Genomic DNA, 27,214 nt, shown 5'->3' on the forward strand with positions numbered 1-27,214 from the left:
GCTTCTATACACTAGTAATGAGCAATTTAAAGAGGAAATCAAGAAAAAGATTCCAGTTACAATAGGAAAAAAAAAACAATCAAATATTTAGGAATAAATTTAAACAAAGATGCAAAGGACTTGTATGTAGAAAACTACTAAACATTGCCAAAAGAAATCAAAGACCTAAATATATGGATGGACATTTATGTTTGTGGGTTTCAAAGACTAAATTTCATTAAGATGTCAGTTTTACCAAATGATTTACAGATTCAATGCAATCTCAATCAAAATCCTAACAGCCTAATTTGCAGATATGGAAAAGCATTTTATCAAATTTATTTGGAAGGGTAAGGGGTGGTGAATGTCAAAACCATTTTGGAAAAAAAAAAAAAAGGACTTTTAAACTTATTGCAACCAAACTTCTGGAATGATGGCAGAATAGGAGAGGCAGAGCAAACTTCTCCTCCATGGAAGGGACTACAGAAGGGGCAGAGGGTGCCAAGAACAGTGGCCCAAGGTGCAACTGGCTGGAGAGGGAACTTGACAATGCATAATGGGGGCTTGGATGGAGAAGCAGAAGGACTGTGACTAAAAGGACAGGATTGAGGAGCTGGATGCCAAGTGCAGGAAGGAGTAGCTTTCCACATCCCATACACCCACTTCAGCAGTTGGCTGGAGAGATAACTCTTCACAGCCCTGTGGTGAGGAGCTTCCATGAAGGAACTCAGAATTCACTGGACTTGCGGTGACAGTATTTCCTCCATGGAATCCCACGATGTGCATGGGCAAGAGGCAGGGAGAGGTGAGAGCAATGCATGGAAGCACCAGGAGCCCTTCCCCAACTCCAGAGGCTTGGGCAATGTGGCAGACACTGTCAGGATACATTTGAGCTACAGGGTGAGACACCCAGTCCTGCAGCTCAAGAGTTATCCACTCAGAGAACTGGGAATTTCCACTCACTGAGCCCTTAAGCAGACTCCCTGCCAAGCTGCACAGGGCCCAATTCCTACCCCCAGGGCTGGCAGTCCCCAGTAAACACAGAGAACAGGTGTGTTGATTGGATTTCCACCTGGTTTGAACCCCACACAGCACATAAGCAAAGTTAGGGAAAAGCTGGCTTGAGACTAAGAGGTGGCTCAAGAGCGCCATTTGCTGGAAGGACACGGAGAGTGCACTCCAGCAAGCTGTAGCTCTGTCAAATTATATATAAATGCTCAAATAATCCTGCATATCTCAAAATAACCTTATCAAGATAAGTAAATGCCCTGAAGCCAACAGAAAATCACAAAGCCTATGAAGAACCAACAGGGATGAACCTTGAAAATATGCTGAGTGAAATAAGTCAGATAAAAAAGGAGAGATATATGTTACTACTACTGTGAACTCCCTGAACAATGTAAAATCAGTGATTATAATGTAGAATATAAGAGACCTAGAGACAGAGAGAAGCTAGTGAAGGGGGAATGTTAACCTAGTATATTCCGATATGTTAATGAGGATTAATTTAAAGGTAGGGGAATGGGTATGGTGATGATTGTTCGTTAATAGGAATATAAATATCAGAGCTTCATTGAAGGCTAGTATAACTGAAAAGGGTTGTTTAAAGGCATGTATCCTACAGATTAGCACTACAAATATAAATAAGGGCTTGCATGATCTGCTTCTAAGGTATGACACTTGTACAAAGAGTTAACATAGAGTATTAACTCTACCTATTGCATACTAGGGACTATAATTAATAGGAATACCTTACTAGTACTACACAAATACTAGGATAAGAGCTTTGGGGTGTTTTGGGTCAGGTGAATTTTTTAAAATGGAAAGTGATGATGATTATAAAACTAAGTGAAGATAATGTGAGACACTGATTATTTATCTTGGACAGAACATATGCTACGTGAAATCAGGAAACCCCTACTTAATAAGTCAAGCCTTCGATCTTGAGGCTTGCTCTTGTGAGGCTTGCACTTGTGAAACTTATGACTATAAAGGGGAGGCTAAACCCACCTATAATTATACCTAGGAGTCATCTGCAGAGAACTCATTTTTTGATCAGATGTGGCCTTTCTCTTGCTAAGCCCAACGCGGCAAATAAACTCATCACCTTCCCCGCGATGTGGGACAGGATTCCCAGGGGAGTGAGTCTCCCTGGCAACATGGTACACAGATCCCAGGAATGAGTCTGATCCTGGCATTTGAGGGATTGAGAATGCCTTTTTGACCAAAAGGGGGAAAAGAAAGGCAACAAAATAATGTTTCAGCGGCTAAGAGATTTCAAATAGAGTTGAGAGGCTGTCCTGGAGGTTACTCCTAGGCAAGCTTCAGCTAGATATGCCAGATGGCCACAGCTTGACAAGCCAAATCAACAGTAGTCCCCAAGACCCTGAAGAATATCCTGATCCTTAACTGAGACTCTATAAAGTTTCACTCACTAAGTTTATTTTTCAGAAACTTAAATCCTCCAGAGTGTTCCTATGCCAGATAAATCCCAAACCCCAGACGCAACAAGCCCTTCAAGAACATCAAGCAGATGCATCCCCCTTTCCCCTAATGTCACCACCACTTTCCAACATGAACTAGTTAGGTTTGTCACTGCCTAGATATCCCCGCAGATCAGGAAAGTGATTAAACTAGAGGAAGGGATAGCAACAGACAATATAAAATTTAAGAAAGGATTATGAATACTTGATATTTATATATGTATTTTCTTAGTTGACAGGTTATTACAATAGCTAGAAGGAAAGAATTGAAATGGTGGAACTGTAATCCATAACATTCTCTGAAATTTGCTCCATAGCTACTTGCTAAATTGTACTTTGAAAGTTAGCACCTTTCTTTATATATGATATATGTCACAATAAGAAAATAACTAAAATTGTGGAACTGTAACCCATAACATTCTTTGAAATGTACTCCATAGCTACTTGTTAAATTGCATGTTGAAAGTTATCCCTTTCTGTATATTATATTTCACAATAAGGAAATAATTGAAACTGTGGAACTATAACCCATAACATTCTTTCAAATTTGCTCTCCAACTACTTGTTAAATCACACTTTCAAAGTTATTACATTTATGTATACATGTTATATTCCACAATTTAAAAAACGGAAAAAAATTACAAAGCTACAGTGGTCAAAACAGCATGCTACTGGCACAAGGTTAGATATATTGACCAATAGAATTGAATTGAGAGTTCCAAAACAGACCCTCACATTTATGGCCAATTGATTTTTTTTTTCATTTCTTTTTTATTTTTTTCATTTTTAAAATTTTTTTTGTTTCTTTTTTTTATTTTGAAATAAATTCAAAGTTATAGGAACAGTTGCAAAAACAATACAAACCCCATACACAGAACTCCAGCATACCCTGACCCCCCTCCCCTGATACCCCAATCCACAAACTTTAACTTGCTGTCACATCGCTATTTCTTTCCCTCCCTCCCTATCTCTCATCCATCATCTATTGCTCTGTCTTCTGAACATATGAGAGCTAGCTGCACACATCCTTGAACTAACACTATAATTCACATATACACTTCCCATGAACAAGAACATTCTTTTATGCAATCCCATTAAGCGCAACTAAGAAGTACAAGAGATTCAACAATGATACAAAGCTTACATTCTATATTTCCTTTTCCTTATGTCTCAACTGTGTCCCTTTGAGCCACCTGTCCTCCATCCTCCGATCCCATCCAGGTTCATCCTTGGCATTCAATTGTCATCTATTTAGACTGTTTTTTTAATTTTTTTTTCAATCGTGGAAACATACATACAGCCTAAATCTTCCCATTCCACCCCCTCCCTAGCCTTCCATTAGTGGGATTAATCACCTTTAGATTGTTGTAATGCTCTTTTCCACCATCCATTACTAGAAATTTCTCTTCACCTCAAACAGCAACCCTACACTCATTTCTTAACTCCCCATTGCCCCTTCCCCATTTCTCTTAACCCGTACTCTACTTTTCATCTCTATGGTCATATTCTCTGATAATTTCTTTGTATTTACTGTGGGGCTTAAAATTAACCTCTTAAATCCATAAAAATCTTGTTTTTCTTTGATACCAACTTAACTTCAATAGGACACATAAACTATGTTCCTATACTCCTCCATTCCCCCACCTTTATATAGTAGTCTAAAATTACATATTTTACATTGAGTTCAAAACCACTGATTCGTCATTAGAGTTTGTGTATTTTATTTCATGTAGGAAGTAAATAGTGGAGTTACAATTCAAAAATTATTGACTTCTATTTGTATTCCATTGTGGTTGGAGAATGTGCTTTGAATATATTCAATTTTTTTTTTTTAATTTATTGAGGCTTGTTTTATGTCCCAGCTTATGGTCCCTTCTGGAGAAAATCCGTGATCACTAGAGAAAAATGAGTGTCCTGGTGATTTGGGATGTAAGGTTCTATATATGTCTGTTAAAATTCTCTATGTCTCTTTCTCCTTTCTTTGTTTCTCTGTTGGTAGGGCTCCCTTTAGTATCTGAAGTAGGGCAGGTCTTTTATTGGAAAACTCTCTCAGCATTTGTTTGTGTGTGAAAATTTTAAGCTCACCCTCAAATTTGAAGGAGAGTTTTGCTGGATAAAGTATTCTTGGTTGGAAATTTTTCTCACTCAGAATTTTAAATATGTCATGCCACTGCCTTCTCACCTCCATGGTGGCCGCTGAGTAGTCACAATTTAGTCTTATGTTGTTTTCTTTGTATGTGGTGAATTGCTTTTCTCTTGCTGCTTTCAGAATTTGCTCCTTCTCTTCAGTATTTGAGAGTCTGATCAGAATATGTCTCGGAGTGGGTTTATTTGTATTTATTCTATTTGGGGTTCACTGGGCATTTATGCTTTGTGTATTTACATTGTGCAGAAGGTTGGGGAAGTTTTCCCTGACAATTTCTTTGAATACTCTTTCTAGACCTTTACCCTTGTCTTCCCCTTCTGGGACACCAATGAGTCTTAAGTTTGGATGTTTTATTTTATCTATCATATCCCTGAGATCCATTTCAATTTTTTCAATTTTTTTCTCCATTCTTTCTCTTGTTCTTTCATTTTCTGTTCTGTGGACTTCTAGGACACTGAGTCATTGTTCAACTTCCTCTAATCTTGTATTATGAGTGTCGAGTCTTTTTATTTGGCCAACAGTTTCTTTTATTTCCAGAAAATCTTCTATTTTTTTATTTACTCTTGCAATGTCTTCTTTATGCTCTTCTAGGGTCTTCTTTATGTCCCTTATATCCTGTGCCATGGTCTTCTTCATGTCCTTTATATCCTTGCCATGTTTTCGTTCCTCAATTGTAGTTCTTTGATTAATTGTGCCAAGTACTGTGTCTTTTCTGATATTTTGATTTGGGTGTTTGGTATTGGGTTCTCCATATTGTCTGGTTTTATCATATGCATTAAGATTTTCTGTTGTTTTTGGTCTCCTGGCATTTGCTATGCTTGATAGGGTTCTTTTAAGTTGTAAAAAAAAAAATACCAATCTAATTTTTCAGAAATACAAGTTGGTGGTGTACACTTCCTCTAACCAGCAGATGGCATCTATGAGTCACCTATACCCCTCAAGTCAGTTCTCCTCAACTTTGCCCTTGTGGTGTGTGGGGAAATGATTCTTGTGGGGTTCAGTTGGTGAACTCAGTTTGGGTGTGTTGCTGGAGCTGTCCGCCCTGAATGTGGGGCGTGTGTCCAGGTGGGTAGGGAGGCAGGGAAGCTTTAATATTCAAACCCCCCAGGTGTTCCTGGAGATTCAAGGCCACTGCAAGAGTCTAAGCCTTCATTTCAGTTCTGCTCCAGACTGTCTCTGTCGCTGACCCACAAACTACCGGCACTGACGTAGCGTCCCTGGGTTTTCTGAGTGGGCCCCCCTTCTCAGTTGTGATCTTCCAGGACCTCTGCCAAGGGAATACTGCGCTACATCACAAGTGCACACCATTCCTCAAGGGAAGCCCCAGGCCGCCGGGCTGTGCAGGGGTGCTCCCAGACTGATGCAAATATGGCTGAATGGGGTGTCTCAACCCCTCCCCCAATCTTGCACAGTTCCTCCTTCCCAGCTCTGGGACAACTGGCGCAGCTCTGGGCTGTGGGCACGGCCCCAGGCAGGAGTGTCTCCAGCCCTCTTGGGGGCCAGCTGCAAGCAGCGGGGTTTCTTTCTCTGTCCGGCTCTCCCCTCTGCTCCCCTGGCCCTGAGGGAATCTGCTGTGGGCTATCCTCCACGCCAGACACCGAGAAGCTGGCTCAGCCCGCTCCTGCCATGTTCCCACCGTTGCAACTGCAGTCGCTATTTTTTAAAAGAACCAGTCTGTCTCCAAACACCAACCCCTGGCTTCCCCACACCACAGCGCAGCCGCGGGTCTTGGGTCTTTCAGCTGGCTTACTCACTCGTTTCAGAATGCAGACTCCCAGTTTCACCAAGTGTATGGCCCCTATGGTTCTAGAAGACCTTGTCCAGCTGGTGCATCGCTGAAACCTGTATTCTGGGTCACCTTCTGGTTTTTATCTAGTATTTTTCATGGAGGTGTTTTTTTGCCCTGTCTCACCTAGCTGCCATCTTAGGTTCTCGCTGGGTTGGAGACTTTTGATTGGATGTTTCTGTGGGTGAGATCTTTCATTGGATAATTTCCATGGAGGTGTGACCCCACACATTCAGCATGGGCCTTGATTAGTTTAGTGGAGCACTATATAAGCTCAGACAGAAGGAGGGAGCTTGCTGCAACCAAGAGGGACACTCAAGAATGTCCAGGATTTGAGAGAGGAGCTGCAGATGAGAGACAGTTTGAAAGCAGACTCTTGCTCCAGAGAAGCTAAGAGAGGACAAATGCCCCAAGAGCAAATGAGAATGACATTTTGAAGAGGAGCTGCAGCCTAGAGAGGAATGTCCTGGGAGAAAGCCATTTTGAAACCAGAACTTGGAGCAGACACTAGCCATGTGCCTTCCCAGCTAACACAGGTTAGCTGGGAATGGCCTTAAGACTGAAACTGTGTAACCAAATAAACCCCCTTTATAAAAGCCAATATTTCTGATATTTTGCATTCCAACAGCATTAGCAAACTAGAACACCTTCTAAACAACAAAAATATGCAAAACAAAGATGCTCAATGAACTCCAACTAAAATAAAATAAATCCAAATAAACCTACTCCAAGACATATACTGGTCAGTCTGTCAAATGCTGAAGAGGAGAAAGTTCTGAAAGCAGCAAGAGAGAACAGATTCAACACATACAAGGTAAACAATATAAGACTAAGTATGGACTACTCAGTGGGCACTTTGGAGGTCAGAATGTAGCGAAATGACTTATTTAAGATTCTGAAAGAGAAAAATTTCCAGCTAAGAATTCTTTATCCAGCAAAGCTCTGCTTCAAAATTGAGGGAGAGTTTCAAATTGTCACAGACAAACAAATGCAGAGAGAATTTGTTAGCAAGAAATAATAAAGGGAACTCTACCAGCTGAGTGAGGAAAAAAAAGAAAGGAGAGAGGTCTGGAGAAGGGCACAGAACTGAAGAGTATTAGTAAGGGTAACCAAAAGGAAAACAAAGGGGGGGGCAGATCTGACAAATAAAAACCAAAGGATGAGGTAGTTGATTCAGGAACTGCCTTGACAGTAATAACATTGAATGGAAATGGTTTAAACTCCCCAATTAAAAGATACAGATTGGCAGAATGGATAAAAAAAGTATGAACCATCAATATGCTGTTTACAAGAGACTGAAAGTGAAAGGATGGAAAAAAATATTCCATGCAAGCTACATCCAAAAGAAACCAGGGGTAGCAGTTACTAATATCAGACAAAATAGACTTTAAATGTAAGGATGTCAAAAGAGACAAATGAAAGACACTAAATATTAATAAAAGGGGCAATTCACCAAGAAGAAATAACAATCATAAATGCACCCAATCAAGGTGCTCCATAGTACATGAGACAAACATGGGCAACACTGAAGGAAGCAATAGATGTTTCTACAATAATAGTGCAAGACTTCAATACACCATTCTCTTCTATAGATAGAAAAACCTGACACAGGACCAATAAGGAAACTGAGAACCAAACAATGTGATAAATGAATTACACTTAACAGGCATATACAAAGCATTACATCCCAGATTACGAGGGTATACATTCTTCTCTAGTGCTCATGGAACGTTCTCCAGGACAGATCATATGCTGAGGCACAAAAAAAGCCTCAATAAATTTTAGAAGACTGATCTTGACGCTTGTTCTTGTGAAACTTATGGCTGTAAAAGGGAAGCTAAGCTTTCCTATAATTATGCCTAAGAGGCACCTCCAGAGAACCTCTTTTATTACTCAGATGTGGCCTTACTCTATGACGCCCAGGGGAGTGAACCTCCCTGGTGATGTAGAACACGACTCCCAGGAATGAGCCTGGCTGTGACATCAAGGGATTGAGAATGTCTTCTTGACCAAAAGGGGAAAAGAAAGGTAACAAAATAAGTTTCCAGTGGCTTAAGAGATTTCAAATAGAGTTGAGAGGCTATCCTGGAGATTACTCTTATGCAAGCTCCAGCTAGATATCCCTAATGGCCACAGTATGCCAAGCCGTAACCAACAGTAGTCCCAATACCTAAGTCCCTATTTGAGACTCTATAAAATTTCACTTACTAAGTTTATTTTTTAGAAACTTAAATCCACCAGTGTTCCTATGCCAGACAAGTCCTAAAACCCAGAGACAACAACCTATTTCTGAACATCAATGAGATGCGGCCCCCTTCCCCATAATGTCAACACTCCTTTTTAATATGAACATGTTAGGGTGCTCACTGCCTAGACACCTATGAAGATTAAGAGGAAGGGGTATCAACAAACAAGATGTATTATGAATACTGAATCTTTATATATATTTAGATGCTAGGATATTAGAATAGGTAAAGGAAATAACTGAAAATGTAGAAATGTAACCCATAACATTCTTTGAAATTTGCTCTATAGCTACTTATTAAATTGTACTTTGAAAGTTATCACCTTTCTGTATATATCTTATATTTCACAATAAGGAAATAGCTGAAATTATGGTGCTACAACCCATAACATTATTTGAAATTAACTATATAACTACGTGTTAAATCATACTTCAAAAGTTATCACATTTCTGTATATATGTTATATATCACAATAAGGAAATGACTGAAAATGTGGAACTGTAACCCATAACATCCTTTGAAATTTGCTGTCTAGCTACTTGTGAAATCATACTTTGCAAGTTATCGCTCTTCTGTATATATGTTAAATTTCACAATAAAAAAGGTATTAAAAGTTTACCACAATTGCTCTGGACCCATGTTGAAACAAATCATAAACCTTTAGATTACCAATTCTTAAATATGAGTGATATGATTTTGTATAGATTCATGGCTAGCATATTTGATTGAAGAAGAAATGTTTCCAGGTCCTTGATAATCAGAGACTGCAACTGGTTCTCTAATTCATGTATCACTACTACTATAATAACAAGTATCCATCCATACAGTCTTATTTTTGTTAGGTTGCATATTATTATCACAGAATATCTGGAATAGAATTATATTAGTACATACAAGTGAATCTACAGTACCATTTGAGAATAATAGCAAGACTAAATGCCTGCATTAAAGAAAGAGCTAAAATCAAAGGCCTATCTGCATACCTGCAGGAACTACAAATAGAATAGCAAACTAACCCAAAGCAAGCAGAAGGAAGGAAATAACGAAGATTAGAGCTGAAATAAATGAAATTGAGAATATTTAAACGATAGAGAGAATTAACAAAACCAAAAGGTGGTTTTTTAAGAAGATCAAGAAAATTGACAAACTGTTAGCTAGACTGACGAAGAAAAAAAATAAAATTAGAAACAAGAAGGGGGACACTACTACTGAACCTATATAAATAAAAAAGGATCATAACAGGATACAATGAACAACTGTATGCTAACAAAGTAGACAACTTAGCTGAAATGGACAAATTCCTATAAACACACAAATATTCTATACTGACTCTAGAAAAAAGAGAAGAACTCAACAGACAATTACAAGTAAAGAGACAGAATCAGTCATCAAAAGCCTACCAATAAAGAAATGTCCAGGACTAGATGGCTTCACAGGTGAATTCTAACAATCAGTTCCAGAAGAATTAATACCAATCCTGCTCAAACTCTTCCAAAAAATTGACAAGGAGGGAATAGTACCTAACTGATTCTATAAGGCCAACATCACCTTAGTACCAAAGCCAAATAAAGATACTATCAGAAAAGAAAATTACACAACAATTTCTCTAATGAATATAGATGCAAAAATCCTCAACAAAATACTAGCAAATAGAATCCAACAGCAACAAATTAAAAGAATTATACACCATGATCAAGTGGGCTTTATCCCAGGTATGCAAAGGTGGTTCAACATAAGAAAATTACTTAAATGTAATTTACTACAGTAACAAATCAAAGGGGGAACAAACCATATGATCACCTTGATTGATGCAGAAAAGGCATTTCTCAAAATCCAGCATCCTTTCTTGAAAGATACACTTATAAAAATTGGAATAGAAGGAAACTTACTCAACATAAGATAAAGGGAATATATGAAAAACCTGCAGCTGACATCATTCTCAATTGTAAAAGACTGAAGGCTTTCCCTCTAAGATCAGGAATAAGACAAAGATGCCTACTATCACCACTGCTATTCAACATTGTGCTAGAGGTTCTAGAAAGAGCAGTTAGGCAACAAAAAGATATAAAAGGCATCCAAATAGGAAATGAAGAAGTAAAACTTTCACTATATGCAGATGGCAATGATGATATATATACAAATTCCCCAAAAATCCCCAAATCAAAATCTTACAGCTTATATAGAAGTTCAGTAAAGTGCAGGGATACAAGATCAACATGCAAAAATCAGCAGTATTTCTATACAATAGTAATGAGTAATCTGAGGAGGAAATCAAGCAAAAAATCCATTTATAATAGCAACTTACAAAATCAAATATGTAGGAGTAAATTTAACCAAGGATGTAAAGGATGTGTACATAGAAAACTACATAACATTGACAAAAGAAGTCAAAGAAGACCTAATAGATGGAAGGACAGTCCATATTTATGGATAGGAAAACTAAATATTGTTAAGGTGTCAATTCTACGCAAATTTATTTACAGATTCAACACAATCCCAATAAAATCCCAATAGCCTACTTTACAAAAAGTAAAAGCCAATTATCAAATTTATTTGGAAGGGTAAGGGGCCGTGAATAGCCAAAAACATCTTGAAAAAGAAGAATAAACTTGGGGGACTTACACTTCCTGACTTTAAAACTTATTACAAAGCTACACTGGTCAAAACAGCATGGTACTAGCACAAGGACAGATATATTGACCAATAGAATTGAACTGAGAGTTCAGAAATAGACCTTCATATCTATGGACAACTGATATTTGGCAAGTCCACTCAACTGGGAAAGTACAGTCTCTTCAACAAATGGTGCTGGGAGAACTGGATGTCCACATGCAAAAGAAAGAAAGAGGACTGCTATCTCACACCATACACAAAAATTAACTCACAGTGGATCAAGGACTTAAGTATAGGAGCCAGGACTATAAAGCTCCTAGAAGAAAATGTAAAGAAGCCATCTTCAAGATCTTGTGTAGGCAGTGGTTTCTTAACACCCAAAGCACAAGCAATCAGAGGAAAAAAAAAAAAACAGATAAAAGTGGCCTCATCACAATTAAAATTCTGTGCACCAAAGGACTTTCTCAAGAAAGTGGAAAGACAATTTATTCAATGGGAGAAAATATTTGGAAACCAAATATCAGGTAAGGGTTTAATATCCAGAATATATAATGAAATCCTACAAATCAACAATAAAAAGACAAACAACCCATTTTTTAAAAAAGGCAGGAGAAGAGATGGAAGAAGATGGCAGCATGGAGAGGAGTGGAAGTTAGTTAGCCCCTCCAGAGCAACTAATAAACAACCAGGAACAACTAGCAAATGATCTGGAATAACTGCTGGGGGACAACTGTGACTGTCCACACATTGTAAACCAACCTGGATTGGGAGGAATGCCTGAGATCACAGCATGGAATCTGTGAGTAGAAACTGCGGACACGAGCCGGGAGCACCCTCCCCGCAATGGCAGCCAGAACTGCAAAGCCTCGCTGTGATAGAGAGCAGCACTCTCTGAACAAGAGAATATTCCTCAGTCCAGCTCCAACTGGAGTTTTAATTGACAAACGTGGAATGCTCAATGCAAGCTGCAAATCCCCAAAAAGCAGACAGAGGCTTTTAGTGATGACCCACCTTGAAGAGCCAGGGGACTTCCATGTGCCAGGAGGGGGAGCCCAGAGGACAAGGTGCTGTCTCTGGCCAGTGGGTAAAACTGGAGGTGGTGGACTGGCCCTGAAAGGGGGCCTTCTGTCCCCTTTGCTCTCTCTCAATCTGAGCAGCTCTGTAGAGAAAGCCTCAGCCATTTTCAGTTTGCAGCACTTTGACACAGACAAGGGTGGAGACAGCAGATTCAGAGAGACAAAGAACCCATTTAAATGCAAATGAAAACTCCCTAGGGGTGTATCTTCCCTAACAGGAAAGAAGTGGAGCCCAGCTCTACCACCTGCCTTCCATTCAGAACCAGACCCCAGATTCTGGGGGAAAATAGCCAAAAAAAGAAACTGTGGGCCACACCTCCTTACATCAGTCAGGAGCTACAGACTGACAGGTGCCACCTGTTGGGCAAGTTAGGAAAAGCACAGTGGCTTGAGGCCTCACAGGGTGTCTCAATCTTCTAAGACACACCCTCAGGGAAACCATATACTGAATATTTCCTCCTTTTGAGACCTGAGCCTGTTTTGGTCTGGGAAAACCTGATTGGGGTAACCAAGGAAAACAGATGCCTAGACAACAGAAAACTACAACCTACACTAAGAAAAAAGAAGTTATGTCCCAGTCAAAGGAACAAACTTACACTTCAACTGAGATACAGGAATTGAAACAACTAATGCTAAATCAATTCAAAAAGTTTAGGGAAGCTATGGCAAAAGAGATGAAGGCTATAAAGAAAACACTGGGCATACATGAGGTAGAAATCGAAAGTTAGAAAAAACAACTGGCAGAATCTATGGAGATGAAAGGCAAAACACAAGAGATGAAAGACACAATGGAGACATACAATAGCAGGTCTCAAGAGGCAGAAAAAAACACTAAGGAACTGGAGAACAAGACACCTGAAAGCCTACACACAAAAGAACAGACAGGGAAAAGAAAGGAAAAATATGAGCAATGTCTCTGGGAATTGAATGACAATATGAAATGCATGAATGTATGTGTCATGAGGGTCCCAGAAGGAGAAGGGAAGGGAAAAGGGGCAGAAGCAATAATAAAGGAAATAATCACTGAAAATCTTCCATCTCTTATGAAATACATAAAATTACAGATCCAAGAAGTGCAGCATACCCCAACCAGAATAGAACTAAATAGACCTATGTCAAGACACTTAATAATCAGATTATCAAATGTCAAAGACAAAGAGAGAATCCTGAGAGCAGCAAGAGAAAAGCGATCCAGCACATACAAAGGAAGCTTGATAAGAATATGTGTGGATTTCTCAGCAGAAATCACAGAGGCAAGAAGGAAGTGATGTGATATATTTAAGATACTGAAAGAAAAACCACCCAACAAGAATCCTATATCCAGCAAAACTGTCCTTCAAGTATGAGGGAGAGTTTAAAATATTCTCTTGACAAACAGACAATGAGAGAGTTTGTGAACAAGATACCTGCTCTATAGGAAATACTAAAGGGAGCACTACAGACAGATAGGAAAAGACAGGAGTGACAGGTTTGGAACACAATTGGGGAGATGATAGCACAACAATGTAGTATGCTGAACAAAGATGACTGTGAGTATGGTTGAAAGAGGAAGGTTAAGAGCATGTGGGACACTAGAAGGAAAGAGGAAAGATAAAGACTGGGACTGTATAACTCAGTGACACCTAGAGCGCTCAACAATTGTGATAAAATGTACAAATATGGTTTTTCATGAGGGAGAACAAATGAATGTCAACCTTGCAAGGTGTTAAAAATAGGGTGGTATTGGGGGAAAAATAAAATCAATGCAAACTAGAGACTATAATTAACAGAAATATTGTACTATGATTCCTTTAATATAACATAGGCAATATAACAAAGCTAAATGCATATGAGGAGGAAGAGAGAGGAAGGGTATGGGACTCTTGGGGGACTCTTGGCATTGGTGATGTTGTCTGACTCCTTTTGTTGCTTCCTACCTGTCATGTTTTGTTTTGTTTTGTTTTGCTCTCTCTTTTTTGTTTTTCTCTTGTCTCTCTACCTTCTTTGACTCTTCCTTCTGCTTTGTGGAAGAAATGGAGATGTCCTTATATAGATAGTGACAATGGTGGTGAATACATAAATACATGACTATACAGGGAACCATCGATTGTTTACTTAGGATGGAATGTATGGTGTGTGAACAAAACCGTTTTAAAAAACATGGGTTGATGAAGAAAGCTTGAGGGTACTATATTGAGTGAAATAAGACAGTCACATAAGGACAAATATTGCAGGATCTCACTGATACGAGCTAATTATAATATGTAAACTCATAGACATGAAATGTAAATTATTAGGATATAGAACGAGGCTAAAGAATGGGGAGTGGTTGCTTATTATGAGCAGCACGTTCAACTAGGGTGAACTTAAACATTTGGAAATGGAAAGAGGTGATGGCAGCACATTATGAAAATAACTAACAGTGCTGAATGGTGTGTGAAGCTGGTGGAAAGGGTAAGCTCAGAGTCATGTATGTCGCCAAAAGGAAAGTTGGGAGGTTAGAAGAGGGAATATATAAAACAGTGAATTTTGTGGCAGACAATATCCATGATTAACTGTACAAATATTAGATCTCTAAATCTCTCTTATAAACTGGAACAATGTTTGACACTATAATTACAAGTTAATAATAGAGGGGCATATAGGAAAAAATATATACCTATTGCAAACTATTTACTACAGTTAGTAGTATTTTAACATTCTTTCATCAACAGTAACAAATTTACTATACCAATACTATGAAGCAATAATGGAGAGGGTTTGGTCAGGGGTATGGGAGGATTTGAGTTTCCTTTTCTGTGTGTGTCTATTTCTTTTTTGGAGTAATGAAAATGTTCTAAAAATTGAAAAAAAAATTATCTGTGGTGATGGATGCACAGCTTTATGGTGGTACCGTGGGCAATCGATTGTACACTTTGGATCTTTGGATAATTGCATGGTTTGTGAACAATCTCAATTAAAAAAATACCAAAAAAAAAATGGCAAAAAGGCACATGTAAAGATGCTCAAAACCACCTACTAGAATGGCCACTACTGAAGAAATAGAAATCTACAAGTATTAGAGAAGATGCAGAGAAATAGGAATGCTCATTCATTGCTGGTGGGAATGTAAAATGGTACAGCTGCTGTGGAAGATAGTTTGGCAGTTCCTCAAGAAGCTAAGTGTAGAAATACCATATTTCTGGCAATCCTGCTACTAGGTATATACCCAGAAGAACTGAAAGCAGGGACTTGAACAGATATTGCACACCAGTGTTCAAAGCATTATTCACAATTGCAAAAATACGGAAGCAACCCAAGTGTCCATTACCCAATGAATGAATAAACAAAATGTGATATATACATACAATGGAATGTTATTCAGCTGTAAAAAGGAATGAAGTCCTCATGCACACAAAAACATGAATGAACCTTGAGGACACCATGTTGAGTGAAATCAGACAGACACAAAAGAACAAATATTGTATGATTTCATTGTTATGGACCAGTTATAACTGGCAAACTAATGGAGTTAGAGCCTAGAGTACAGTGTACCAGGAGACAGACTGGGCTTAGGGAATGGGGAGTTGATGCTTAACTTTGTACAGATTTTCTATATAAGCTGATGGCAAAGGTTTGGAAATGGATGGTGGTGATGGTAGCACATTATTGTGAGTGCAGTTAATAGCACTGAACTACACAGGTGAATGTGGTTAAAAGGGGAAACTTTAAGATGTTATGTTACTAGAATAAAAATTGAAGGATAAAACATAGGGCTGTACCATACAGTGAACCCTATTATAGATGAAGGATTATAGTTAATAGTATAAGAATGTTCTTACATGAATTTAATAAATGTATGACACTAATGCAAGGTGTTAATAATAGGGAGGTATATGAGAAAAAAATACATAAACCTAATGTTAAGTATGGACAATATTTAATAATGTTATTTTAATGATCTTTCATCAATTGTAACAAATGTAACTACTGTTAAAAAAAATAGTACAATTATAAAAAGGTGCTATCAACAATTGGAACAAATGTTCCTCACCAGTACAAGGTGTTGGTGGTGGGGTGGGGTATGAGAATCCTGCATTTTATGCAGGACTTTTCTGTTAACTCACTTTTCTCGTAAAAAAAAAAAAAGTTTTAAAAAAAGAACAATGACAAGAAGATTCTATAAGGGAGTGCATTTTAACTAATATTTTCTCAAACAATTTTTGAGTATTGAAAAACTATTATGTCTGATAATAGTATTTGGAAACTGTGAAATGTGTAGGTGGACTGTCTTTAAAGTTCAATTAACTTTATTATGTTAATAATGAAATCTAAGTGAAGCACAACATAACATCAAAACTACTTTTATGCACTTGAAATGCCATCCTTCTTCCCTTGCTAACTCCATATCTTCCAAAGACATATGAAAATATTGAGAAACTATACAGATAATTCACTAAAGGCTGGCTGACAATTAAACCTAGTTTTAGAAAAATGGTTTGGTAAAAAGAAGAAAATAACAGGAAGTCAGAAAGCATATCCAATAATTTGTTTTAGTGTATTACTTTTTTTAAATTCAGTTTTATTGAGATATATTCACATACCATACAATCATCTATGGTGTACAATCAACTGTTCACAGTATCACCATATAGCTGTGTATTGATCACCCCAATCATTTTTGAACATTTTCCTTACACCAGAAAGAAGCAGAGTAAGAATAAAAAATAAAAATAAAAAAGAGCACTCAAATCCCACCCCCCCATATCCCACCCCCCCCCCATCCCACACTATTTTTCATTTAGGTTTTGTTTCCATGTTTCTACTCATCCATTCATACACTGGATAAAGGGAGTGCGATCCACAAGGTTTTCACAATTGTACCGTCACCCCTTGTAAGCTACATTGTTTTACAATCGTCTTCAAGAGTCAAGGCCACTGGGTTGGAGTTTGGTAGTTTTAGGTATTTACTGCTAGCTATTCCAATATATTAAAGCCTAAAAAGTGTTATCTATATAGTGTGTAAGAATGCCCACCAGCGTGACCTCTTGACTCCTAGCGCATTACTTTTAACAGTATATAAAGTTAAGGTTAAAATATACCTTATGATATATATCACTTATGTTGGATACACATATCCTAAAACTTTTCAAACAAATGATTTTAAAATTTTAAACTTAAATTTAAACTCACTTTCATTTAAAGTAGTCTTTGGGTCACATATTTTAAAAAGCCACTACTATTAAACTTAAATTCACATTTATTTCTGAAAATAATGGCAAGATAGTTCTGGACTACCCCATTAAAAACATAAATCCTGGTAGCCCAGAAGGTAGTGGAAGCAGAAGACATTGATCTAAGAGTCCATAGAATTATCTCTAGTCAATACAGTTTGCCCCTTTCCTAAGTGATACTGCCAAACAGTGGTTCTCAATTGAAAGCGATTTTGCCACAAGGGGACATTTGTCAATATCTGGAAATATTTTTGGTTATCACAAGTGTGGTGGTGCTCCACTTGGCCTCTTCACCCATTTACTGGGTAAAGGCCCAGTAGTTGCTAAACATCCATCCTACAATGCTCCCCACAACAAAGAATTATTTAGCCCAATATGTCAGTAGTGTCAAGGATGAGAAACCCAGTACTATGGCAAACATATTTCACACACACACATATGACCGTGCTGTATGTCTCTGAATATAGCAACCCTTATAATCTCCAGGCCAACAGAATTTCTGCAGTCATGAATCTGAGAAAAGAATAGATAAAAGGAGTGAATGAAGAAGGAACCAAGTAAATTTAGAAAAAAAAAAAAAAAGAGAAATTTAAGCAATAAACTTGGTTTGGTAACAGTAGTGTCTGGGAACACCATAAGTATTAAAATATTACAGGTACCCAAAAAGAGAAATTTCAAGGTACTTAAACAAAAAAGGTAAAACTGGTTGCTTCTGGAGCAGGGTTGGGTAAGGATAGAGATAGAGAAAGGAGACCAAGGCACTGGCTTTTCATTATAAGCCCACCTATATAATCTGATGATTTTTAAATGCATTATTTTGGAGCTAGAAAAAAATTAAGTGGTAAGTGGTTTGTTAAATAAATACAGATAGCAGTAAAAAAAAAAAAAAAATAATGTACAAACTCTGAGAATTGAATCTGGGAGCATGGGTTATCAGGTGAAGGCTTATGTAAAGGTTCCTAGATTGTAAGCTCTTACAGCAGTCACTTCTATTCATGAATTGTAACAGTTTTTTCTAAATTTTGAGATTCTGAGCTGTTTGTGTGTGACGTGGTTGGTCCCTGGAGCTTCAGGAGTCTGTGTGGCACCTGGGACTCAGAGCCAGTGTTCAGCAGCTGTAAGTGTAGGCACTGCCCCATGAATCAACTGTTAAAAAGGCTGAAAAGGAGATCAGATTTCGATTGGAGATATGAATGAAATGGATTTGGTTGAGATTGGGATAGATCAGACTAAAGGGTAGAGGATGATATTAACTGTGTTTTAAAACTTTTGCTTCTGTGTGGGACCAAAGGAAGTTTATTTGGTGCAAAATGTATATTTTCTTAGCACACTATATAATTTAACTTGTATGGTCAGTTTACTCAAATACCATAATTACATGGAAACTTGACTAGGGAGTGAGATCTTGTTGGTTTGTACAGGTTAGCATGAAACCCCTATACAGCCCAGAGTAATCTGGACCGAGTATAAGAAGTTTTTGCAAAACCCCCTTGAGGGACTGGAGGAAAATGTGGAAATACTAAACTTCTCCAGCTGGGGAATTAATGATATTCTCACAACCACTGGGGACTACCAGCTTAGTAGGCCGAGATCTTGATCTAGGGGCTTGTCCTTATGAAGCTTGTTACTGCAAAGGAGAGCCTAAGCCTACTCATAATTGTGCCTGAGTCACCCCCAGAGAACCTCTTTTGTTTCTCAGATGAGGCCTCTCTCTTTAAGCCAACTTGGCAGGTAAACTCACTGCCCTCTCTCCTACATGGGACATGACTCCCAGGGATGTAAATCTCCCTGGCAACGTGGGAGGTGACTCCCAGGGATGAGCATGGACCCTACATTGTGTGATTGAGAAAGCCTTCTGGACCAAAAAGGGGAAGAGAAATGAAACAAAATAAACTTTTAGAGGCTGGAGAGACTTCAAATGGAGTTGAGAGGTCATTCTGGAGGTAACTCTTATGCATTATTTAGACATCCCTTTTTAGTTTTTAGTATATTAGAATAGTTAGAAGGAAATACCTGAAACTGTTGAATTGCAATCCACTATCCTTGATTCTTAAAAGCGAGCAAATAACTAGATAGCTCACATGATATGACCGTGTGATTGTGAAAACCTTATGGCTCACACTTCCTTTACCCAGTATATGGACAAATGAGTAGAAAAAATGGGGACAAAAAGTAAATGAATAATATGGGGGAGGAAGGAGGGGTAAGGGATATTTTGGGTGTTCTTTTTTTTTTTCCACCCTATAATCAGATTTCACTTTATTTCTCTCTATTCATGGCAAAATAAACTCTTGAAAGACTTATAAAATTTCCCAAGCTGGAAACTATTATTAACTAGATTAAGTCCCAAATACATTCAGAGAAAGCAACTAACACACTTTAGGTTAAAATGAGACAACACTGCCATAGGCACATGTATGCCTTGACAAATAAATCATTAAGTCAAATTTCCAATACTTGAGAGTTAAAAATAACACCCCTCTCCCTCATTAATTTCCATGTTTCCTGGAAGCAAATTTCAGTTGATGCTTAGATGACGAGGTTAGCACTGAAAATGTGTAACTTTACAACAAAATGAGTACTAATTTGGAAAACTGATGTCTATGTCCATTTTCTTCCCCAAATAAGGAAAAGAATGAACATGGGAAATCAGATTTTTAGAATTATTTCCAGGACCTAAGGCTACTAAACTTTCCAAAGTCTGAATGTTAACAAGCTTTTCACATGTTAATTATCTTAATATTTTAAATTCAAAGACTGATACAACCTTGCAATAGCCAGCAAATTCAAATCTTATTATTCAAATTCAGTTCTAACATATTCTGCCCAGGAAAAGGCCTACATAATTTCACCCTTTGTTTAATGTCCAAATGATCTGCTCACTGTACAAAGGAATTTCACCTGGCCTCAACAGGTCCCTTCCCAGATCTCCTGCTTCAGGAAACAAATTGAGGGTTGTCAGAAGGCAGCCAACACTGTACCAAGTATATCTGTTGACACTGTCCTTCAATCTAAAGTGTTTCTTTTCAACTGGAACGAGTTGGGGCCCTAATGCCTAAATAGTGGGCTGCTAAACAAGGCCTATGCTAGCAGAGGAAAGGGGCCTTCAGACAAAGGGCTGGCCAGGCACATTCTGTGCTTATCTTGCTGTTCTCTAGGAATAAATTCCTCTGAGTTGAGCCAATTCCAACAGCTCATTTTAACCCAGAGCAGCTATTTGCTGCTCTGGGAGTTTTTAGCCATCTAACCAGATTCTCATAATCCAGCTCTGCTCCCAGTAACGCTCTAAGCTCCTGCTTAGGAAGTTGCTACAGAAGCAGATGAAACTAATTAGGACAACAGCAAAGGAAATAGGAGCATTTTACCAGTTGTGTACAGGGACCTCCCCACAGCTGAGGCAAAGACCACAGGGAAAATATTTTTACCACAGAAAGCTCTAGTCACTATCATCCTTGACTTTGCCCTCCCCTCTTTAGTTCTCTACCCTGGCAACTTTAGCCCATCTTCACCATTTCTCCTCCTGGAGGCAAAAGTCTTCCTTTTTAGCTTATTTTTGAGAAAAGTTTATTTTTGTGATTTACTCAACTAACCATGACATCAGGCCTGTTAGAATAGAGGGTAAATCCAAATAAACAATCCTCTGAAAGTCCTGGAAATGGCTGTGGTGCCTTTCAGCTCCATGAGATGCCTGGCCAGCTGTGCACTTCTGTGCTGGGTCCTCTTCATCCACTGCCACATCATCAGTATTTTCTTCTGTTCAGCCTCTGGCCCCACAGGCAGAATGCTTGTGACTGTGTGGAGGAGAGCCTCAATTTGCTCCTCTGTGGGCAGCTGCTCGCTGTCTTCTACCATCTTGTGGAAAGGAAAAGAGAATCTGAGGGAATGCCAGACGTCTTTCTTCAGCTGGATCTCAACAGCAGACATAAGCCTGCGATTCAGCAGCTGAAGCTTTTCAGCTTTGGTCAACTTGTGGCTTTTCACTGCTGTGAGAAATTCTCTGACAAACTCAGGACTCTGGTGCCTGCATGGTGTTTTTGATGTATATTTTAATGTTTCATAGGTGATGGTATTCAAGTTCTGTTGCCCATAACTGTGTGTATTCTTTCCACTTTCTTTATACTGCTCTTTAAGATCAGTTAGTAACTGGAACACACTTCCATGTTGTTCCTGCCTCACTGCCTCTGCACACCACAGGACCTTGAGTGTTCTTTTTTTACTTTTATTTTTATTCTTATTTTTATTTTTTGGAGTAATGAAAATGTTCAAAAATTGATTGTAGTGATGAATGCACAACTATTTGATGATACTGTGAACAACTGTTATACAGTTTGGATGATCGTATGGTATGTGAAAACATTTCAATTAAAAAATGGTAAAAAAAAAAAAAATGGGGGATAAAAGGTATGGGAGGATTGGGGTTTTCTTTTTTTTTCTGGAGAAATGAAAATGTATGCACAACTATGTGATGATACTGTGAGCCAGTGATTGTATACTTTGGATGGTTTGTATGGTATGTGAATATACCTCAATAAGATCACATTTAAAAAACTGTTAAGAAAAAAAGACTTCAAGGCAGTTGTATCTATGCAGAAGGACATAAAAGAAATATGGTTATAATGAAAGAAAAAATAAGAAATAAAAACAAAAAAGAATTAAATGGAAATTCTAGAGTAGAAAAATAATCTGAAATTAAAATTTACTGAGTTGCTTTTCTGTAGTTTCCAAGTGTTCTAAAGTGAATGTGTATTAATTTATAAATCAAAAGAAAAATTTATCTTAAAAAGAGGATCACTAATAAATAAAATATGTATATTTTCAGAAAAAAAAAATTCACTGAGTGGGTGGGCTTCAGAGGAAATTGGATATTATAGAAGAGTCAGTGAATTTGAAGACAAATCAATAAAAATTACCAAACCTGAAGCAGAGAAAGAAAAAATGCTTCAAAACAAAACAAAACAAAAAACAGAGAGAGTCCAAAAAGGAGAAGAGAGATTGGGCAGAAAAATATTTGAAGAAATAATGACCAAAATCTCCCAAATCTGGTGGAAGACATAAATTTCCAGATTCAAAACTTGAAACCTAAGCAGGATAAATACATAGATAACCCAGCTAGGCACATCATACTCCAACTGGTAAAAATCAAATATGATGAGAAATTCTTGACAGCTGCCAGAGAAAAATGACATAACTCAACTGACAGCTAATTTCTCATCAAAAATGATAAAGACCAGAAAATGGCAGCATAGAGAGGTATGAAATTTACTTAGTCCCCTGTAGCAACTAATAAACAACCAGGATAACTAGTAAATAATCTGGAACAACGGCTTGGGAACAACCATGACATACACCAAACTGGATTGGGTGGAATGGCTGAGATCGCAGCATAAAATCTGTAAGTAAAAACTGCAGACCCTCACCGGGAGACCCCCTCCCCCATGGCAGGCTGAGCTACAAGACCTCGCTGTCAGAGAAAGCAGCATTCTTGGAGCAAGCAAATATAGCTCAGCCCAGGTCCAACTGGGGTTTTAATTAACAAACGTGGACGGCTGAATACAAGCTACAAACATAGACAAACCTCTAACAAGCAGCAAAGTACCCTGAGATCACTCCCAGTGGAGAGGAGGGGGGCTGACAGAAAAAATAAACTTAATTAAAAAAAAAAAGAAGGAAAAATATGAGGCTTTTAAGAGACTGACCTTAGAGAACCAGAAAACACCTATACCCCAGGAAAGGGAGCCTAGAAGACCAGGTGCTCTCTCTGACTGACAGGTGAAACTGGGGGGCCATGGACTGGCTCTGAAAGGGGGCTCTCTTTCCCTTTTTCTCTCTCTCAACCTGAGTGGCTCGGTGGAGAGAACCTCAGCCATTTTCAGTTCACAGCACTCTGACCCAGACAGGGGTTGAGTTAACAGAGTCAGAGAGACAAAGGAGCTATTCAAATGCAGTAGATAACTCCCTAGGATGTGTATCTTCCCTAAGAGGAAGGAGGTGGGGCCCAGCTCTAGGGCCAGCCCGCCCTTCAGAACTCAAATCCCAGTGCCTGGGTGGGGTAGGGGGGAACAGTCAAAACAGAAACAAACTAAGCTAAGAATTAAAGGGGCCACACCTCCTTACACCAGTTGGGAGCGACAGGCTGACAGGCACCACCTGCTGGGCATGTTAGGAAAAGCACAGGAGCTAGAGGCCTCACAGGAAAGTCTGTCAATCTTCTAAGACACACCCTGAGAGAAACTTGACTCTGAATATAGTTCCACTCTGAGACTTGAAGCTGGTCTGGTCTGGAAAAATCTGATTGGATTTTCTAGATGCCTAGATAACAGAAAACTACAAATCACATTAGGAAAAATGAAGACATGGCCCAGTTAAAGGAACAAACTTACACCACAATGAAGATACAGTTGAGATATTGTTTCACTTTAATGAAACAATCAATTAAAGATTTTCAAAGAAATATTCTAAATCATATAAAAAACCAAATCAATGAGTTCAGGGATGATATGGCAAAAGAGATGAAGGATATAAAGAAAACACTGGGCATACATAAGGTAGAAACTGAAAGTTTGGAAAAACAATTGGCAAAATCTATGGTAATGAAAGGCACAACACAAGAAATGAAAAACACAATAGAGACATACAACAGCAGAGTTCAAAAGGCAGAAGAAAACACTCAGGAACTGGAGAACAAGACACCTGAAATCTTACACACAAAAGAACAAATTGGGAAAAGAATGGAAAAATATGAGCAACATATCAGGTAACTGAATGAAAATATGAAATGCATGAATGTATGTGTCATGGTGTCCCAGAAGGAGAAGAGAAGGGAAAGGGGGCAGAAGCCACAATAAAGGAAATAATCAATGAAAATTTCCCATATCGTATGAATGATATAAAATTACAGATCCGAGAAGTACAGCATACCCCAAACAGAATAGATATGAATAGGCCTATGCCAAGACACTTAATAATCAGATTATCAAATGTCAAAGACAAAGAGAGAATCCTGAAAGCAGCAAGGGAAAAGCAATCCATCATATACAAAGGAACCTTCATAAGACTATGTGTGGATTTCTCAGCAGAAATCACGGGGGCAAGAAGGAAGTGGTGTGATATATTTAAGATACTGAAAGAGAAAAATCACCAACCAAGAATCCTATATCCTGCAAAACTGTCCTTCCAATATGAGGGAGAGTTTATTCTCTGACAAACAGACAATGAGAGAGTGTGGAAACAAGATACCTGCTCTACAGGAAATACTAAAGGGAGCACTACAGACAAATAGGAAAAGAAGGAACGACAGGTTTGGAACACAGTTTTGGGGGATAGTAGCCCAACAATGTAAGTACACTGAACAAAGATGGTTGAAAGAGGAAGGTTAGGAGCATGTACTACACCAGAAGGAAAGAGGAAAGATAAAGACTGGGACTGTATAACTCAGTGAAACCTCGAGTGCTCAACAATTGTGATAAGATGTACAAATATGGTTTTTCATGAGGGAGAACAAATATCAACCTTGCAAGTTGTTAAAAATGGAGTGGTATTGGGGAAAACATACAATCAATGCAAACTAGAAAAAAAATGATAAAGGCCAGATGATAATGAAATGATATCTTTAAAGTGATGAAAGACACAAAGAATTCTATAGCCACTGAAAATATCCTTCAAAAATGACAAAAAAAAAAAAACCACACACAAAACAACCAAGGAATCTTTAGGTAAATGAAAGCCAAGAGGATTTGTTGCTGCAGCAGCACTAGAAATAAATGATTAAGGTAGTTCTTTAGGCTGAAGGAAAATCATACTAGAAGGAAATTTGGGACTTCAGGAAGAAACTAAGAGCTAAGAGCACTGGAAATTATAACTATGTGGGTAAACAAAAGACAGTTTTTTCTCTTACTTTTCTTACTTCCCACTCACTAAAAGCAATAGTTTAACAGTGTATTTTAGACCTCATAACTATATATATATATAATACACAGGACAGCTTTTGTCATAATGGATAGGAAGTGGGAGTAAATTGTAAATGATTACAAAGTTCTTATGTTTAATATTAAATGGTACAATACTAATATTCAGTAAGCAATGAATTGTACATAAATTTTACTTTAAAAAGTAAATAATGAATGAATTCTAATAAATTATATAGTTAAGTGCTTAGGGGCAAATTCTGCCACCTATTTTAAAATGCATCCAAAAATAAGATGATAGAGGTTTGCATAAATGGATAGACATGTGATAAAGCAAATATAGCAAAACAGCTGTAGAATCAAAATTGTGAGTATATGGGTGTTTGCTGTTCAATTCCTGCAACTCTTCTGTATGTTTGAAAATTCTTATAATAAATGTTGGGAGAAAAAACAAAATGAAATAAGAAAACAACTGAATCAAAAGATAAAGGTCAATGTCAAATTAAAATGCCATAGAGAAATAAAACTGTAGAGAATTCAATCATTCCTTTAACATTTCAAACATTTCAAACTTTAATACAAGCTGAATACATACGTCTACCTAAGTTAAAAATGATCGACTTGCTCTTAGGTCAAAGACCAAGTCCGGATTTACGTAAGTATTTATAACTTAGATAAGAACAAATTCGAGAATACCCATGTTGAAAAATAGCAACAATGTACCATGAACTAAGTTGTGATATTTCACATTTCAGCTGTGAAAATTCAAGTTAAAACAAGAAGAAAATCTTACATTCTAAAAATACGGCGAATAGTTTATGTAAAAGTATTAAATTCTACTTATTGATATGGACAAACTGGATACTGAGATGTTGTAACTGTGGAGCTGTAGAGATATAAACATATAATACTATAATTCAATATAATTCTTGTAAAACATACATGCTAATTCTCAGGTGTAGTTTGTTTAACTTTATCACCATACAAAATTAAACTTGATAATCAATATTTTACAAAAGTATTAAGACATTTTGAAATGTATTAACATGCAGATCTATCACTTATAGATATGTATATATTTATGGATCACAGGAATCAGCAGAGGGAGAGAACAAGGACTTGTAAAAAGATGAAGCAGATTTAAGAAATCAGGTAAGTTCAAGAGGAAGAAGAAAATCAAGTCCAAATGGAATATAAAAGATATGAGAGCAAAGACAGTTCCTTCCAAGTCAGCATAATTATTAAATATCCACTAAAAAATTTAGGAAAACACATGATCACTCCTGAAAGTGTTTACGTATTATATAGGGAAGACTTTACAAATTATCAACAATTATAAGGCAGGATATAGTGCAAAGCTATGGCTAGAAAAAATAAGCAAATAAAAGTTCAGAGAAAGAAAGACATACTTAATTTGCAATCTTTGAAAAAGTTTCAGAGATGCTGAAGTCCTTTTACATGTGACAACATGGATGAACCTACAAGACATTATGTTGAGTGAAATGAGCCAGACACAACAGGACAAATATATGATCTCACTGATATGAAATAATTAGAAGCAAACTCAGAGTTAGAAACTAGAATACAAGTTACCAGGCACTGGGTTGGAGGTAGAGAATGGGGAGTTAATATTTAATTTGTCCAGAATTCCTATTTAGATTGATTATAAAATTTTGGAAATGGATAGTGGTGATGGCAGCACAATATTCTAAGTGTAATTAATGACACTGATTATATACATGAATGTGGTTAAAAAGGGAAATTTTAGGTTGTATATATGTTACTTGAA

General features: G+C 37.7%; 1 pseudogene; it reads right to left on the minus strand.

Moving 5' to 3' along the window:
• Positions 1–21,098: 21,098 nt before the first annotated feature.
• LOC119514730 overlaps positions 21,099–27,214 on the minus strand; it is a 31,755-nt pseudogene continuing 25,639 nt past the window's right edge.

This window comes from Choloepus didactylus, chromosome 18, assembly GCF_015220235.1.
Source record: "Choloepus didactylus isolate mChoDid1 chromosome 18, mChoDid1.pri, whole genome shotgun sequence".
Taxonomy (NCBI): Eukaryota; Metazoa; Chordata; class Mammalia; order Pilosa; family Megalonychidae; genus Choloepus; species Choloepus didactylus.